Source organism: Mobula birostris, chromosome 20 (assembly GCF_030028105.1).
Source record: "Mobula birostris isolate sMobBir1 chromosome 20, sMobBir1.hap1, whole genome shotgun sequence".
Classification (NCBI taxonomy): domain Eukaryota; kingdom Metazoa; phylum Chordata; class Chondrichthyes; order Myliobatiformes; family Myliobatidae; genus Mobula; species Mobula birostris.
In genome coordinates, this window is record NC_092389.1 from 55,260,037 (window position 1) to 55,276,118 (window position 16,082).

General features: G+C 49.3%; 1 long non-coding RNA gene across 1 annotated transcript; it reads left to right on the forward strand.

The window, feature by feature from the left end:
- The first annotated feature begins 1,440 nt into the window (after positions 1 to 1,440).
- On the forward strand, positions 1,441 to 13,779 carry LOC140185216 (uncharacterized). Its single transcript, XR_011882531.1, has 3 exons — positions 1,441 to 1,604; positions 6,689 to 6,897; positions 12,929 to 13,779. It is a non-coding gene; the product is annotated as an uncharacterized lncRNA (long non-coding RNA).
- The last annotated feature ends 2,303 nt before the right edge of the window (positions 13,780 to 16,082 follow it).

Here is a 16,082-nt window from a genome sequence, read left to right on the forward strand (position 1 = left end):
CCCGCACTCTCCCGTTCTTCCCCCTATATTCTACCCTTTGTACCTTAACATCCCTCTCCTTTACTCCCTTTCTCTCCTCAACACTGTCACATCTGTCCTTCGGCCACCGAGAGAGGGGAAAGATTTGGGGAAAGAGGAAAGAGTTGGACCGAGGGTAGACAGAGACGGACTGGGGGAAATAGTTGGGCCGAGGGTAGACGGAGATGTAGAGAGGGGAAAGAGTTGGACCGAGGGTAGACGGAGATGGAGAGGAGAAAGAGTTGGACCGAGGGTAGACGGAGGTGGAGAGGGGGAAGTGCACTGGCAGAGTCAGTAATTAATTGTATCTCGGCATTTGCCTCGTTATCCTCAGAATACATATCTGTCATTCCACCCTGCGTCTCTCCTGCCGATTGTCCTCCTCCTTTCTTCCATCTGCCTTTACAGTACAATGAGAGAGAGAGAGAGAGAGAGAGAGAGAGAGAGAGAGAGAGAGAGAGAGAGAGAGAGAGAGTCACGCGGGGGGGAGGAGAGGGGGGAGGAATAATGAGAGGGAGAAGGTGAGAGTGAATTTCCTCTCCAGTCTGGTTCCACTCAGCCCTGTTTCTCCAGTTTCCCCACTACCTCCTACTTCTCAACTTCCCCCCAGCTCTTTACCCATTCTAGCTCTCCTCCTTCTACACTCTTATCTCTCCCCACATCTCGTCAACCCTTAGTCTCCCTCCTCCCTCTCCCACTCCCCAACTCCCTCAACTGTGTTTCTCCCTCTTCCTAATGGCCTCTCCCTCCCTCTCCGCTGAGGGTCTGACAGTAAATCACAGTCACCGGAAGTTGACTAAATCCATGTCCTGGGTAAAGCTTTTTGGCTGGATGAGGAGGGCGCGGGAAAAAGTATGTTTCATCTGAGTGATGCAGGATTCAGGAAGGTAGGGAGTAAGCAGAGGGGGAGAGGGGTTAGTGTGAGAGTGGTGTAAGGCGGAGAGAGTCGGGAGTAATGGAGGAGAGTGATGGGGAGAGATAGTAGAGCTGGGGATGAGAGAGGAGAAGCGGAGAGAGACTAGAGAGAGGAAGGTGAGAGTGAGAAAAGTGAGAGAGAAGGACGAGATTCGGAGAAAGCTCATAAACAGACCCCTCAGTCCGTCTGGACAGTTCCAGCCATATTCACAGAGCCAGTGCTATTTGCACACAGTTGGAATTTACTCCTATAAACCCTGTCCATCCGCGTGTCGGGTAGGAGCTGGAGAGCTTTGTGACCTGGTATCAAGTCAACAACACTCCCCACCCCTCCATTTCACCAATACAATAGAGCTGGTAACTGAAAACAGGAAGCCAGCTGGGGCGATGCACACATTCCTGTTTACTTCAACGGTAGAGGACGAGAGGGTGGACAGCTCCAATTTCCTGAGAGTGAACACCACTAACAGCCTCTCCTTGTCCAGCCACAGGGACGCCATCGTTAACAAAACTCAGCGGCGTCTCTGCTTCTTCGAGACACTGAAGAGAATCAGCAGCTCCGGGACGACCATCGTCTGTTTTTACAGAATACATCCTGTGCGGAAACTAGTCGTGTGGTTAAGGCAACAGCACTGCCAAGCACCGGAAACGCTGCAGAGAGTTGTGAACAAGTTCAGTACATCATGCAAACCATGTACACTGTTTACACATCTCTCTGCCTCAATAAAACAGTGCATATTATCAAAGACCCCACACACGTCCAACATTCTGACGTCCTGAGAGATGCACAACTAACTTCACAATCTATCTAATGCAGTGTTGTGATTAATTGGTCTGTATGATTTGTTAATTTAATTAATTGTCCCCCTACTTTTCACGAAACCTCACTCCCAGTCTCGAGGTGATGAATTGATGTTTATGGACGAGATGCGAATCAAAATTTATCACTGTGCCTTGATTCACTGAAAGCAAATGTCCCAATTTGCACTCATCTCTCCTCTCTCTCTCTCTTCTCATTCTCTCTGCCTGTCACTTTCTCTCTGTCTCTCTCTCTTCTCTCTCCCTCTCTCTCTTCTCTCTCTCTTTCCCGTCTCTTTACCCTTCTCTTCCCCCTCTCCTTCCCCCCTCTCTTTCCACCTCCCCTACCCTGTCTCTTCCCCCTCTTCTCCACACCCCTCCGCCACCTGTTCTGTCGCACACTAAACGGAAACAAACAGGCCTCTCCCTCAAACCACAAGCCTTTATCTTCTGAGGGAACATTGAATCTTTCCAACCAGCGAGAAATTATACGACATCTGTAATCCACTGAGCGTGTGAAACAGTCATCACGGTGCGGGGTGGGGGAGTGGTGCTGGTTTGGACGGGTGGGTGGCGGAGACAGCAAGCTACAGGAAAGGAGGAATTGGGGAGAAAGCGGGAGGCAAGCGAAAGGTTGGGAATAATGGAGTAAGAGATAATAAGGGAAAGATGCAGGGCAGTGACTGTGTAGGGAAAGAATGTGTGGAGAAAGAGTGGGAGAGTGTGAACGAGAACGGATGAGGAAAAGAGAGGAGGTAGAGAAATTGAGGAAATGTATATGTATAGAGAGAGAGAGAGAGAGAGAGAGAGAGGGACAGAGAGAGACAGAGAGAGAAAGAGACAGAGAGAGAGACAGATAGAGGGAGAGAGAGACAGAGAGAGAGAGGGAGAGACAGAGAGAGAGAGAGGGAGAGAAAGAGAGAGAGAGAGAGACAGAGAGAGGGGGGGGAGATAGAGAGAGGGAGGGAGAGAGAGAGAGAGTTAGAGAGAAAGGGACAGAGAGACAGAAGACAGTGGAGCAGAGTGGAGATCCTGGGAAGGGGTTTGGAAGAGGCTGAGGGGAAGAAGGAGTGAGAAGTGAGGAAAGAAAGAGAAAGAGAAAGGGGGACAAAGACAAATTCTTCCCATTCTCTGTCATTCTACTCTGCCGCTTCTCCGTGTCTTCCACTCCCCACCTGCCTTCCTTCTCCCCACTGCCCAGTCACCCACACTCCTTCTCTCTTTCCTACTCCTCCACCTCATTCTCTAGCTCTCAGTTCTTTGTACCCAATGCCCACTCTTCCTTGTCATTCTCCCACTCCCCACTTCCTTACTCCTTGTCTCCCACCGCCAACACACCACATTCTGTCTCACACACACAGTCAGATTTCTCTCATTTTTTCCACTCTCCCTCTTTTTCCTCCTACTCCTTTATTTCCCAACTCTCTCCCTCACCCTCTACCCTTCCTTCTCTCCTACACTCCCCACGCTCCCTTCCCTCTCTCCCACTCTACCCGTTTCCCCTCCATCTCGGTTCATATCGTCTGCAGACTTTGTGCCAAAGCCATCAACTACATCATCCATGTCATTGCCATATAGCATAAAATAATCGGTCCCAACACAGACCCCTGTGGAACACCACTGGACATCTGCAGCCAGACAGAAAATGTTGCCTCCATTCACACTTGTTGCCTCCTGGCAATCAGCCACTGCTTTATCTGTGCTGGACTCTTTTCTGTGATGTTATGGGCTGGTAGCTTGTTAAGCAGCCTCGTGTGTGCCACCTTTTCAAAGGGCTTCTGAAATTCAAAGTACACAACATCAACCGATTGTCATTTGTCTATCCCACTTGTTATTTCTTCAATTAAATCCTACAGATTTGGCTGCAAACCATGCTGACTACGGCCCTTTTAATCATTTGCCCAAACTACCATGAGACATCATCCTTAATAATCGACTCTCACACATTCCTATCCATTGAGGTCAGACCGACCGGCCTTCAGTATACTTTCTTCTGCCTCTCGCGCTCTTGAAAAGTGGAGTGAAACTCTTGTACTCGACTCTCCCCGGAATCTCTCTTCCACACCACACCGTCCCTTCTTCCTCACCTATTCCCTATTCCTGCTTCTCTCTCTTCATCTCCCCGCTCTGTCTTCTCCCTCTTGCAGTCTCCACTTTCCTTTCTCTCTCTTCACTACACTTCCTTCTTTCTTTTACTACTCCGTCTCATCTGTCTCGCACCGGACTCTCCCTTCTCTGCCTCACAAACCCACTCTCCCAAACCCCGCTGCCCGCCTCTCTCCTGGACCCCACACTCCCTTCTCTCTTCTACTCCTCGCTCTCCCCAATCTGTCTCCCAGTCCCCACTGTCCCGTCTTTCTTAAGCCCCTCTCACCTGTATCTCTGCCACTCCCCACTCACTATTCTCTCTCCCACTCCCCATTCTCCCTTCCTTCTCTCCCAATCCCCACTTCATAGGTATCTGAGTAGCCAGAGCATCAAAGGTTATGGTGAGAAGGCGGGGGAATGGGACTAAATAGGAGAATGGATCAGCTCAGGATAAAATGGCGGAACAGACTCGATGGACCGAATGGCCTACTTTTGCTCCTTTGTCTTATGGTCTTATGGTCTTTTCCCACTCCCTGACACACTCCGTACCTATCCTTCCCTCCGACTACGCACTCTCCCTCTCCTATCTCACTTCTCGCTCTCCCTTCTTTCTCTCCCACCGCACACGATTCCTTCTCTCACACACACTTCCCACTCACCCACTCCTTGCCCTTACTGTTCCCTCTTCTGCTCTATACTCTCCTTTCCCTCTCTGCATCTGGTCTCTCTCTCTGACACTCTCCACCCCTTCCCTCTCTCACATTACCCGCTCCCCCCTCATTCTCTATCTTTCCACACCGCCCCTTCTCCGTGTCTCCAACTCCCCACGTTGCCTTCCCTCTCTCCCACTGCCCACCGCCCCCACTCTCCCTCTCTCTTTCCTTCTCCCGATACACCTTTCTTTCTCTCCGTTCACTGCACCCAATCCCCGCTTTCCCACTCTCCACTCTCCTTGGTCTCTGTCTCCCACTGCCCGCACTCGCTTTTCACTCTCACTACACACTGCCCTATTTCTCTTATGTTTCCCACTCTCCCTCATCTTCTCTCCGGCTACTTAATCTCCCATCTCTTCTAACACTCTCTACCCTTCCTCCCTTCTCCCACTCCCCACTCTCCCTTCCCTTCCTCCTCTCTCCCACTCCCCATTCTCCCTTCCCTTCCTCCTCTCTCCCACTCCCCACTCTCCCTTCCCTTCCTCTACTCTCCCACTCCCCACGCTCCCTTCCCTTCCTCCTCTCTCCCACTCCCCACTCTCCCTTCCCTTCCTCCTCTCTCCCAATCCCCACGCTCCCCACCCTTTCTCCTCTCTCCCACTCCCCACTTTCCCTTCCCTTCCTCCTCTCTCCCACTCTCCACTCTCCCTTCCCTTCCTCCTCTCTCCTAATCCCCACGCTCCCCACCCTTTCTCCTCTCTCCCACTCCCCACTTTCCCTTCCCTTCCTCCTCTCTCCCACTCTCCACTCTCCCTTCCCTTCCTCCTCTCTCCTAATCCCCACGCTCCCCACCCTTTCTCCTCTCTCCCACTCCCCGCTCTCCCTTCCATTCCTCCTCTCTTCCACTCCCCACTCTCCTTTCCCTTCCTCCCACTCCACCCTTTTTTCTCTCTCCCAGTCCACATTCTTCCTTCGGTCCTCTATTACCCACACCCATCTCCCTCCCCTACTTCCCCTTCTGCGTCTTACACACGCCTCTCTGATCTCTCTCTCTCCCAATCCCCATTCTTGATTCTCCCAATAACCATTCATGCTTCTCCCAACATTGCTTTCTCTTTCCCACGCAGCAATATAAATACCCTGTCCCCAACTCCGCACTCTCCCTTCTCTCTCGCTCCCTCCGTTCTCTCTTAATTGACCGTCTCTAACCGGCCACACCATCCCATCTCCCCATTACACTCCCCACTCCTCCAGTAGCCACTCTTCCGTCTCTCTCTCTCTCCCCACTCTCCCTTCTCACTCTCCCACACACAATCCTTTCTCTCTCTCCCTCCACTTTCCTCTCTGCTGTTCCGCTCTTTGTCGTCTGTCACTCCCATTCCACCCTCTCCTTATTCTCTTCCTCACGGCACAATTCCTTCTCTTTCCTCGCCCCACTCTCCCTTCTCTCTTCTAGCACCCACACTGCTGCCCCCCTCCCACTCCTTCCCTTCTCTGTCTCTCACTCCCTACTACACTCTCTCTGCCAATCGTGTTCCGCTCTCCTACTCACCACTCGCAACTCTTCCTTCACTCATTCACACTCACTACCTTCGACTTCCCAATCACCACTCCTCTCTCCGTCTCGCCATTGTCCCTTCCTCCTCTGTACCTCGCCACTCATCCCTCTGTCTCTCCCACACCTCACTGTCCGTATTCTCTACATCTACCCACTTCCCCTTCTCTCTCCCGCTGCCTTTCCTCTCCCCCCCCGCTTCGTTCTCTGCTGCTCTCCCCACTCGCACTTGTCTGCCTCCCATCCTTCACTCTCCCTTCTATCTCTCCCATACCCACTCACCCTTCATTCCCCCATTTCCCACTCTCCCTTTTCGCTTCCTATCCCGCCACTCTCTTCCACTCCACAATCTCCCTCCTCTTTCTCCCGTTCCCCTCTCCCCTTTCCCTGTCTCGCACTCACCACTCTCCTTTCTACCCCACTCCGCACTCTCCCTTCTCTTTCTCGCGCTTCCCACTCTCTCTCTTCTCTCTCTCTCTCTCTCCCCACTCTCAATAGATAGTAGACAATAGGTGCAGGAGCAGGCCATTCAGCCCTTCGAGCCAGCACCACCATTCACTGTGATCATAGCTGATCATCCACAATCGGTATGCAATTCCTGCCTTATTCCCATAACCTTTGATTCCGCTATTTTTAAGAGCTCTATCCATCTCTTTGCCAGGGTCCGGGATGTCTCTGACCGGGTGCACGACATCCTGGTACGAGAGGGAAAGCAACCAGTAGCCGTGATACATGTTGAAACCAACGACATAGGCAGGAAGAGGGATGAGGTCCTGAAGTGTGAGTTTGGGGAACTAGGCAGAAGGCTGAAGAACGGGACCTCAAGGGTGGCGTTCTCAGGATTGCTGCCAGTGCTACGTGAAAATGATGGTAAGAATTGGAGGAGATGGCAGTTGAATGCGTGGCTGAGGAATTGGTGCGGGGAGCAGGGTTTTAGATTATTAGATCATTGGGATCTCTTCTGGGGAAGGTACGACCTGTACAGATTGGATGGGTTCCACCTGAACTCGAGGGGGAGCAATATCCTTGCAGGTAGGTTTGCCAGCATGGTTCGAGAGGGTATAAACTAATTTGCGAGGGGGATGGGACCCAGAGCGACGGAGCAGTGAAAGAAGTGCATGGAGTAAAGCCAGATCTAACATACAGAGAGGCTTTGAGGAAAGAAAAGCAGAATAAACGGTGTAAAGGCAGTAAGGTAGAAGGGCTGAAATGTGTGTACCTCAATGCAAGAAGCATCAGGAACAAAGGTGATGAACTGAGAGCGTTTATACATACATGGAATTATGATGTAGTGGCTATTACAGAGACTTGGCTGGCACCAGGGCAGGAATGGATTCTCAATATTCCTGGATTTCAGTGCTTTAAAAGGGATAGAGAGAGGGCGGAAAAAGGGGAAGAGGAGTGGCATTACTGGTCAGGGATACTATTACAGCTACAGAAAGGGTGGATAATGTAGCAGGAGCCTCTTTTGAGTCAATATGGGTGGAAGTCAGGAACAGGAAGGGAGCAGTTACTTTATTGGGGGTATTCTATAGCCCCTTGGTAGCAGCAGAGATACAGAGGAGCAGATTGGGAAACAGATTTCGGAAATGTGTAAAAATAACAGGGTTGTTATCATGGGTGACTTTAACTTCCCTAATATTGATTGGCACCTGGTTAGTTCCAAGGGTTTAGATGGGGCAGAGTTTGTTAAGTGTGTCCAGGATGGATTCCTGTCGCAGTATGTGGACAGGGCGACCAGGGGGAATGCCATAATAGATATAGTACTAGGTAATGAACTGGGTCAGGTCACAGATCTCTCAGTGGGTGAGCATCTGGGGAACAGTGACCACAGTTCCCTGGCCTGTAGCATTATCATGAAAAAGGAGAGAATCAGAGAGGACAGGAAAATTTTTAATTGGGGAAAGGCAAATTATGAGGCTATAAGGCTAGAAATTGCAGGTGTGTATTGGGATGATGTTTTTGCAAGGAAATGTACTATGGACATGTGGTCGATGTTTAGAGATCTCTTGCAGGATGTTAGGGATAATTTTGTCCCGGTGAGGAAGATAACGAATGGTAGGGTGAAAGAACCATGGGTGACAAGTGAGGTGGAAAATCTAGTCAGGCAGAAGAAATCATCATACATGAGGTTTAGGAAGCAAGGATCAGAAGGGTCTATTGAGGAATATCAGGAAGCAAGACAGGAGCTTAAGAAGGGGCTGAGAAGAGCAAGAAGGGGGCATGAGAAGGCCTTGGCGAGCAGGGTAAAGGAAAACCCCAAGGCATTCTTCAATTATGTGAAGAACAAAAGGATGACAGGAGTGAAGGTGGGACCGATTAGAGATAAAGGTGGGAAGATGTGCCTGGAGGCTGTGGAAGTGAGCGAGGTCCTCAATGGATACTTCTCTTCGGTATTCACCAATGAGAGATAACTTGCTGATGGTGAGGACAATATGAGTGAGGTTGATGTTCTGGAGCATGTTGATATTAAGGGAGAGGAGGTGTTGGAGTTGTTAAAATACATTAGGACAGATAAGTCCCCGGGGCCTGACGGAATATTCCCCAGGCTGCTGCACGAGGCGAGAGAAGAGATTGCTGAGCCTCTGGCTGGGATCCTTATGTCCTCAGTGTCCACGGGAATGGTACCGGAGGATTGGAGGGAGGCGACTGTTGTCCCCTTGTTCAAAAAAGGTAGTAGGGATAGTCCGGCTAATTATAGACCAGTGAGCCTTACGTCTTTGGTGGGAAAGCTGTTGGAAAAGATTCTTAGAGATGGGATCTATAGGCATTTAGAGAATCGTGCTCTGATCAAGGACAGTAGGCATGGCTTTGTGAAGGGCAGATCGTGTCTAACAGAGTTCTTTGAGGAGGTGACCAGGCATTTAGATGAGGGTAGTGCAGTGGATGCGATCTATATGGATTTTAGTAACACATTTGACAAGGTTCCACACGGTAAGCTTATTCAGAAAGTTAGAGGGCATGAGATCCAGGGAAGTTTGGCCAGGTGGGTTCAGAATTGGCTTGCCTGCAGAAGGCAGAGGATGGTGGTGGTGGAGGGAGTACATTCAGATTAGAGGATTGGGACTTGTGGTGTCCCACAAGGATCTGTTCTGGAACCTCTACTTTTCATGATTTTTATTAGCGACCAGGATGTGGGGGTAGAAGGGTGGGTTGGCAAGTTTGCAGACGACACAAAGATTGGTGGTGTTGTAGATAGTGTAGAGGATTGTCAAAGATTGCAGAGAGACATTGATAGGATGCAGAAGTGGGCTGAGAAGTGGCAGATGGAGTTCAAACCGGAGAAATGTGAGGTGGTACACTTTGGAAGGACAAACTCCAAGGCAGAGTGCAAAGTAAATGGCAGGATACTTGGTAGTGTGGAGGAGCAGAGAGATCTGGGGGTACATGTCCACAGATCCCTGAAAGTTGCCTCACAGGTGGATAGGGTAGTTAAGAAAGCTTATGGGCGTTAGCTTTCATAAGTCGAGGAATAGAGTTTAAGAGTCGCGATGTAATGGTGCAGCTCTATAAAACTCTGGTTAGGCCACACTTGGAGTACTGTGTCCAGTTCTGGTCACCTCACTATAGGAAGGATGTGGAAGCATTGGAAAGGGTACAGAGGAGATTTACCAGGATGCTGCCTGGTTTAGAAAGTATGCATTATGATCAGAGATTAAGGGAGCTAGGGCTTTACTCTTTGGAGAGAAGGAGGATGAGAGGAGACATGATAGAGGTGTACAAGATAATAAGAGGAATAGATGGAGTGGATAGCCAGTGCCTCTTCCCCAGGGCACCACTGCTCAATAGAATAGGACATGGCTTTAAGGTAAGGGGTGGGAAGTTCGAGGGGGATGTTAGAGGAAGGTGTTTTACTCAGAGAGTGGTTGGTGCGTGGAATGCACTGCCTGAGTCAGTGGTGGAGGCAGAAACGCTGGTGAAGTTTAAGAGACTACTAGGCAGGTATATGGAGGAATTTAAGGTGGGGGCATATGGGAGGCAGGGTTTCAGGGTCGGCACGACATTGTGAACCGAAGGGCCTGTACTGTGCTGTACTATTCTATGTTCTTTCTTGAAAGCATCCAGAGACTTGGCCACAGCCTTCTGGGGCAGAGCATTCCATATATCCACGACTCCCTGGGTGAGAAAGTTTTTCCTCAACTCCGTTCTAAATGGCCTACCCCTTATACTTAAACTGTGGCCTCTGGTTCTGAACTCACCCATCAGCGGGAACATGCTTCCTGCCTCCAGCGTGTCCAATCCCTTAATAATCTTATATGCTTCAATAAGATCCCCTCTCAGCCTTCTAAATTGCAGAGTATAAAAGCACAGTCTCTCGAATCTTTCAACATCTGACAGTCACGCCATCCCGGGAATTAAACTTGTGAACCTACGCTGCACTTCCTCAATAGCAAGAATGTTCTTCCTTAAATTTGGAGACCAATACTGCACACAGTACTCTAGGTGTGGTCTCACCAAGGCCCTGTACAACTGCAGAAGGACCTCTTTGCTCTTATACTCAATTTCTCTTGTTATGAAGGCGAGCATGCCATTAGCTTTCTTCACTGGATGCTGTACTTGCATGCTTACTTTCAGTGACTGATGTACAAGAACACCTCGATCTCGTTGTACTTCCCCTTTTCTTAACTTGACTCCATTTAGACAATAATCTGCCTTCCTGTTCTTACCATCAAAGGGGATAACCTCACATTTATCCACATTAAACTGCGCCTGCCCACTCACCCAGCCTGTCCAAGTCACTCTGCATTCTCCGAACATCCTCCTCACAATTCACACTGCCACCCAGCTTTGTGTCATCGGGAAATTTGCTAATGTTACTTTTAATTCCCTCATTTAAATCATTAATATATATTGTAAACAGCTGCGGTATCCCACTGGTCACCGCCTGCCATTCCGAAAGGGAGCTATTAATCGCTACTCTTGTTTCCTGTCTGCCAACCAATTTTCTATCCATGTCAGTACCCGACCCCCAATACCTTATGCCCTAATTTTGCCCACTTATCTCCTATGTGGGACTTTATCAAAGGCTTTCTGAAATTCCAGGCACACTACATCCACTGGCTCTCCATTGTCCATTTTCATAGTTACATCCTCAAAAAATTCCAGAAGATTAGTCGAGCACGATTTTCCCTTCGTAAATCCATGCTGACTCGGACCGATCCTGTTACTGCTGTCCAGATGTGTCGTAATTTCATCTTTTATAATTGACTCCAGCATCTTTGCCACCACTCTCGCTCTCTTTCTCCCCCACTCCCCACTCTCCCTTCTCTTTCTCACGCTCCCCACTCTCCCATCTCTCTCCCACAGCCTGCAACCACTTCTCACTCCCACTCCCTATTGTCCCTTCCCTCTGTCTGAATGCCTTATTCCCATCTCTCTCACACACTCAATCTCAGATTTCTCCCTCCCTTGCACTACCCACTCTCCGAATTTTCTCTCGCTTTCCCGACTCTCCCTCCTCAGTGACGCAGGCCGACGCTTCTTGTTTGCGTTCCCACAGCTCTCGCTCCCTTCTGTCTTCTACTTTCCACTCTTCTCTGTCACCAACACACGTTCCCTTTTATTTTCCACACAATTCTCTCTCCCATCTCTACGCCCCACCAAGCACACTCTCTTCTCTCTCTTCACTCCCAACCAAAAATTATCTTTCTCCCACTCTCCACACTCCTTCTGTCTCTCCCATTGAACATTCTCATGTATCCTTTTCCCACTCCTCGCTCCCGGTGTCTCTCTCTCTCACAGTTCCTACCCTTCATTCTCTCTCTCCCACCCACAACTTCCCACCAACCCTGCGTTCTCCCTCTATGGAATCCAACTCCTCTCTCTCCCTTAACTTTCTCTCCAACCCGCTCTCTTCCTTTTCTGTCTAGGTCTCCCCATTACCATTTCCCTCTCACCAATCTCAGTTCTCAGTCTCCCACTCCCCACTCTACATTCTCTGTGCCAATCCCCATCCTGCATTGTCTCTTTTCCACTTATACTCTCTCGAATGTTATTTCCATCCCACAAACTAACCCCTTCCATCTCTCCCATTACCCATCGGCTCTTCACTTTCCTTATCTTGACCACCTTCTCTCTACCCCACTCCCCAATCTCACTTCTCCCCCAATCCCCATTCTCCCTTCTCTCCCCCACTCCCCAATCTCACTTCTCCCCCAATCCCCAATCTCCCTTCTCTCCCCCCACTCCCCAATCTCCCTTCTCCCCCCACTCCCCAATCTCTCCCCATCTCTCCCCCCACTCCCCAATCTCCCTTCTCTCCCCCACTCCCCAATCTCCCTTCTCCCCCCCACACCCCAATCTCCCCTCTCTCCCCCCACTCCCCAATCTCCCTTCTCTCCCCCAACTCCCCAATATCCCTTGTCTCTCTCCCCCCACTCCCCAATCTCCCTTCTCTTCCCCCACTCCCCAATCTCCCTTCTCTCCCCCACTCACCAATCTCCCTTCTCTCTCTCCCACTCCCCAATCTCCCTTCTGTCCCCCAACTCCCCAATCTCTCTTCTCTCCCCCCCCCCACTCCCCAATCTCCCTTTAACTCTCATCCTGTCTTCTCTCTCTCCCACTCCCCACTCTCGGTTCTCCGTCTCCCACCATGATCTTCCTTCTCTCTCACATTCACTGTCTCCTTTTTCTCTCTCAATCCGCACTCTCTGCTCCCTCTTCAACTCCATTCCCCATTCCCCTTTCTTTCCCCTTTCCCTTCACTCTAACCCCTCCAAATCTCACCATTGCTCTAACCCACTTTTACTTATTCTCCTCCATTTCTGTTTCCATTCACACTGCCACTCTGTCTATCCCTTTCACTGTCCAGTGGTCTTTGGTTTCCCTTTTCTTCACCGCATTCCTCTTCCTGATTTTAGCAATGGTGCACACTGACACATCCGAACACCTCCTTTTCTAGGAACATGTTCCCTGAACGGATGCCCACATGGGGCGTGCTTTTCTAACTGGGAATTTCGCACAGCCTGGCCTGTTTTGCTGAATGCGGTTTGACGCAGAGGGGAGGCAGATGGAAGGAAGTCTGAGTGTGAGAGGGAGAGGAGCGAAATCGTGCATGGAAGAGAGGAAAGAGAGCAAGGAACTGCGAGAGATTTGCAGAGGAACACAGAATACGCTGGTGGAGCTCAGCAGCCCACGGAGTTTCTATGGAAAAGAGTGAACAGTTGACCTTTTGGGCCGAGACCCTTCATAAGGGTTTCAGCAGGCGTAGTGGTAGCTTTATGGCCGGTGTATTGTTCACAGCGCGTTCCAGTGCGCAAGGAGCTGAGTGAAATGTCAGTTCTTCTAGGTATTCGCAGAAGAGCCGGACTCGAATGTTAATTACATCTCCTGCGAATCGTAATAAGCTGTTTCTACTTAATGGCGAATGAAATATGCAAGTGATCATAAAATGGCCGACCTGATGTCGAAGCTCAATTGCTGAGCAACGAAGCAACAGGGCGTAAACAACGGCTGCAAAGTTACAAGTAAGAGAGACATCGACTGGCGAGAAATAAAACTGCAAAGAAAATCTGAAGGGACATAACAATCAGCACTTGAAATAATTTCACTTGCATGACTGAACGCTGTTTGTTTTGCGGTAACGGTCCTGCGCAAAGACAAATAGTACAATAAGTTACAACATTAAATGAATATTTTGAAAAAAAGTGATTATCTAAACTGGCAGAGCGATGCTGAACTGAAATGATTCCCGGTGCACTCCTGGTTTGATGTTTGATATTGTATGTGTTGCTTGATCGCTTTTTGCCATTTCTGTAATTTCTTCTTTCCTCACGTGTTAGGTGTTTGATGTTTGCCAATCTTAGAGTTGCACTCTGAATAAATACTTTGATCATAAATATACTTTGAAGTTTTCGGCCATTGTTCAGGTGGTCGTGGACTGTTCATGAATCTGATGGTGGGGAGGAATAAGCTATTTCTGCTGTTTTGAGAATTGTTCTTCAGGCTCCTGGACCTCTCCCCCGGGTGAGGCATGTCCTGGATATTGGAGGTCTTTAGTCATGGACGCCGCTGAACTGAGGCACCAGCTGTTGAAGGTGTCCCTGATGGTGGGGAGAGTTGTGCCCGATGAATCTGTCTGAGGCTACAAGCCTCTGCAGCCTTTTGCAATCCAGTGCGTTAGAGTTTCCATTGCACATGGTGATGCAACCAGTTCAGAATCGCTGAAGTATTTGGTGACCACTGGCGTGCTTTCACATCAATGAGTTAGGCCAGGAATAGATTCTCAGAGACAGTGGCACGCAAGAACATGAAACTCGTCACCCTGTCCAGCACGCACTCCACTGGGTACTGGTGTCTGTCTCTCCAGAACTGATGCAGGGAGCAAGGGCTCAGATTGATGCATCGTTGGGATCTCTTCTGGGAATAGTGTGACCTGTACAAAAGGTCTGAATCAAAAGGGTTGACCAATATCCCTGCGGGTAGGTTGGTTTGGGTGGTGTTAAACTAATTTAGCGGGGGAGGGGTAATAACCGGAGTGATAGTGCTGAAGAGGAGGCTGTTTGTTTACAGGCAGGGGCAATGTGTAGTGAGATTCCTTGCAAGGAGACACTCATGGTAAGAAACATAACAGGCACTAGGATGAGTCGCAACGTAAAAGGCGTACTAAATCCGAAAGGGTGAATACAGGCCTGGAAATGTTGTATTTGATTGCGCGCAGCATGCCTAATAAGGTCGATGAACTTAGATACATAGATAGATAGATAGATAGATATACTTTATTAATCCCGAGGGAAATTTGGTTTCGTTACAGCCGCACCAACCAAGAATAGAGCGTAAATATAGCAATAGAAAAACCACCAACAATCAAACAACAAAATGCAAACTATGCCAGATGGAAAATAAGTCTAGGACCAGTCTATTGGCTCAGGGTGTCTGACCCTCCACGGGAGGAGCTGCACGTTCGATGGCCACAGGCAGGAACGACCTCCCGTGCCGCCAGTGCTGTATCACGGTGGAATGTGGCCGAAGTCCAACAGTAAAAAGTTCAATATCCAGTCTTCAAACACGTTCTTCGATCGTAAGTGACCCGGATTGCACCATCTGTTGTTAACCAGATCAGTAAGCACTCAACTCCTTCACGCTTACCGCTCTCAGTGCACTTCCGGTCAGCCGGAACGGTATTACCCACCGAACTCCTCTTCTCCATAAGTCTCTGTTGTCTCGACCTGGTCCTCTTTCCTGGACTTTGTGATCCCCCTCTGCATCCTCTGTGTGTTTTCCTCCGGATTTCAGCGGGGGTGTCCGCCGCTCTGCTCGCTAAACCGGCTGGCATTAGCTGGAATACACAATGCGACCTTGTTTCTGTCCCGCGTGTCGGGATGTAACCATTTCCAGCGCTAAAAAAAAAATGTAGCACAGTTACAGATTGACAGGTATGATGTTGCAGTCATCACTGAATCGTGGCTGAAGGAAGATTATAGCTGGGAGCTCAACGTCCAAGGATACACATTGTATCGAAAAGACAGGCAGGAAGGCAGAAGTGGAGGTGCGGCTTTCTTGGGGTTAAAAAAAAAGAATTAAAATTATTACAAAAAAGTTACCTAAGACGTGAAGATGTTGAACTACTGTGGACAGATAACTGAAAAGGATCCTGATGGGAGTTATAAACAGGCCCTGGAACAGTAGTCGGGATGTGGTCTACGAGTTACCACGGGAGATAGAAAATGCATGACAAAAGGCAAAATTACAGTGGTCATGGGAGATCTCAATGTGCAGGTGGATTGGGAAAATCCGGTTGGTGCGAGATTCAAAGAAAGATAACCGTTGGAATGCTTACGAGATTTTTTTGAAGAGCACACAATAATGCAAACACAGACAGGACAGGCGCATGGACACAAGATAGACACACACACACACACACACACACACACACACACACACACACAAATACAACGACACTTTCACATCTCCCTCCCCAGATCTCCACTGTGTTCAGTGTGCATTCAATATTCGATTGGTTTCAATCTGATATCTCCTTCATTTTTTTTCTAAACTCAACGAGTTCAGGCCTGGAGTCATCAAACCGTCCTCACAGGTTCACTCTCTCATTCCCT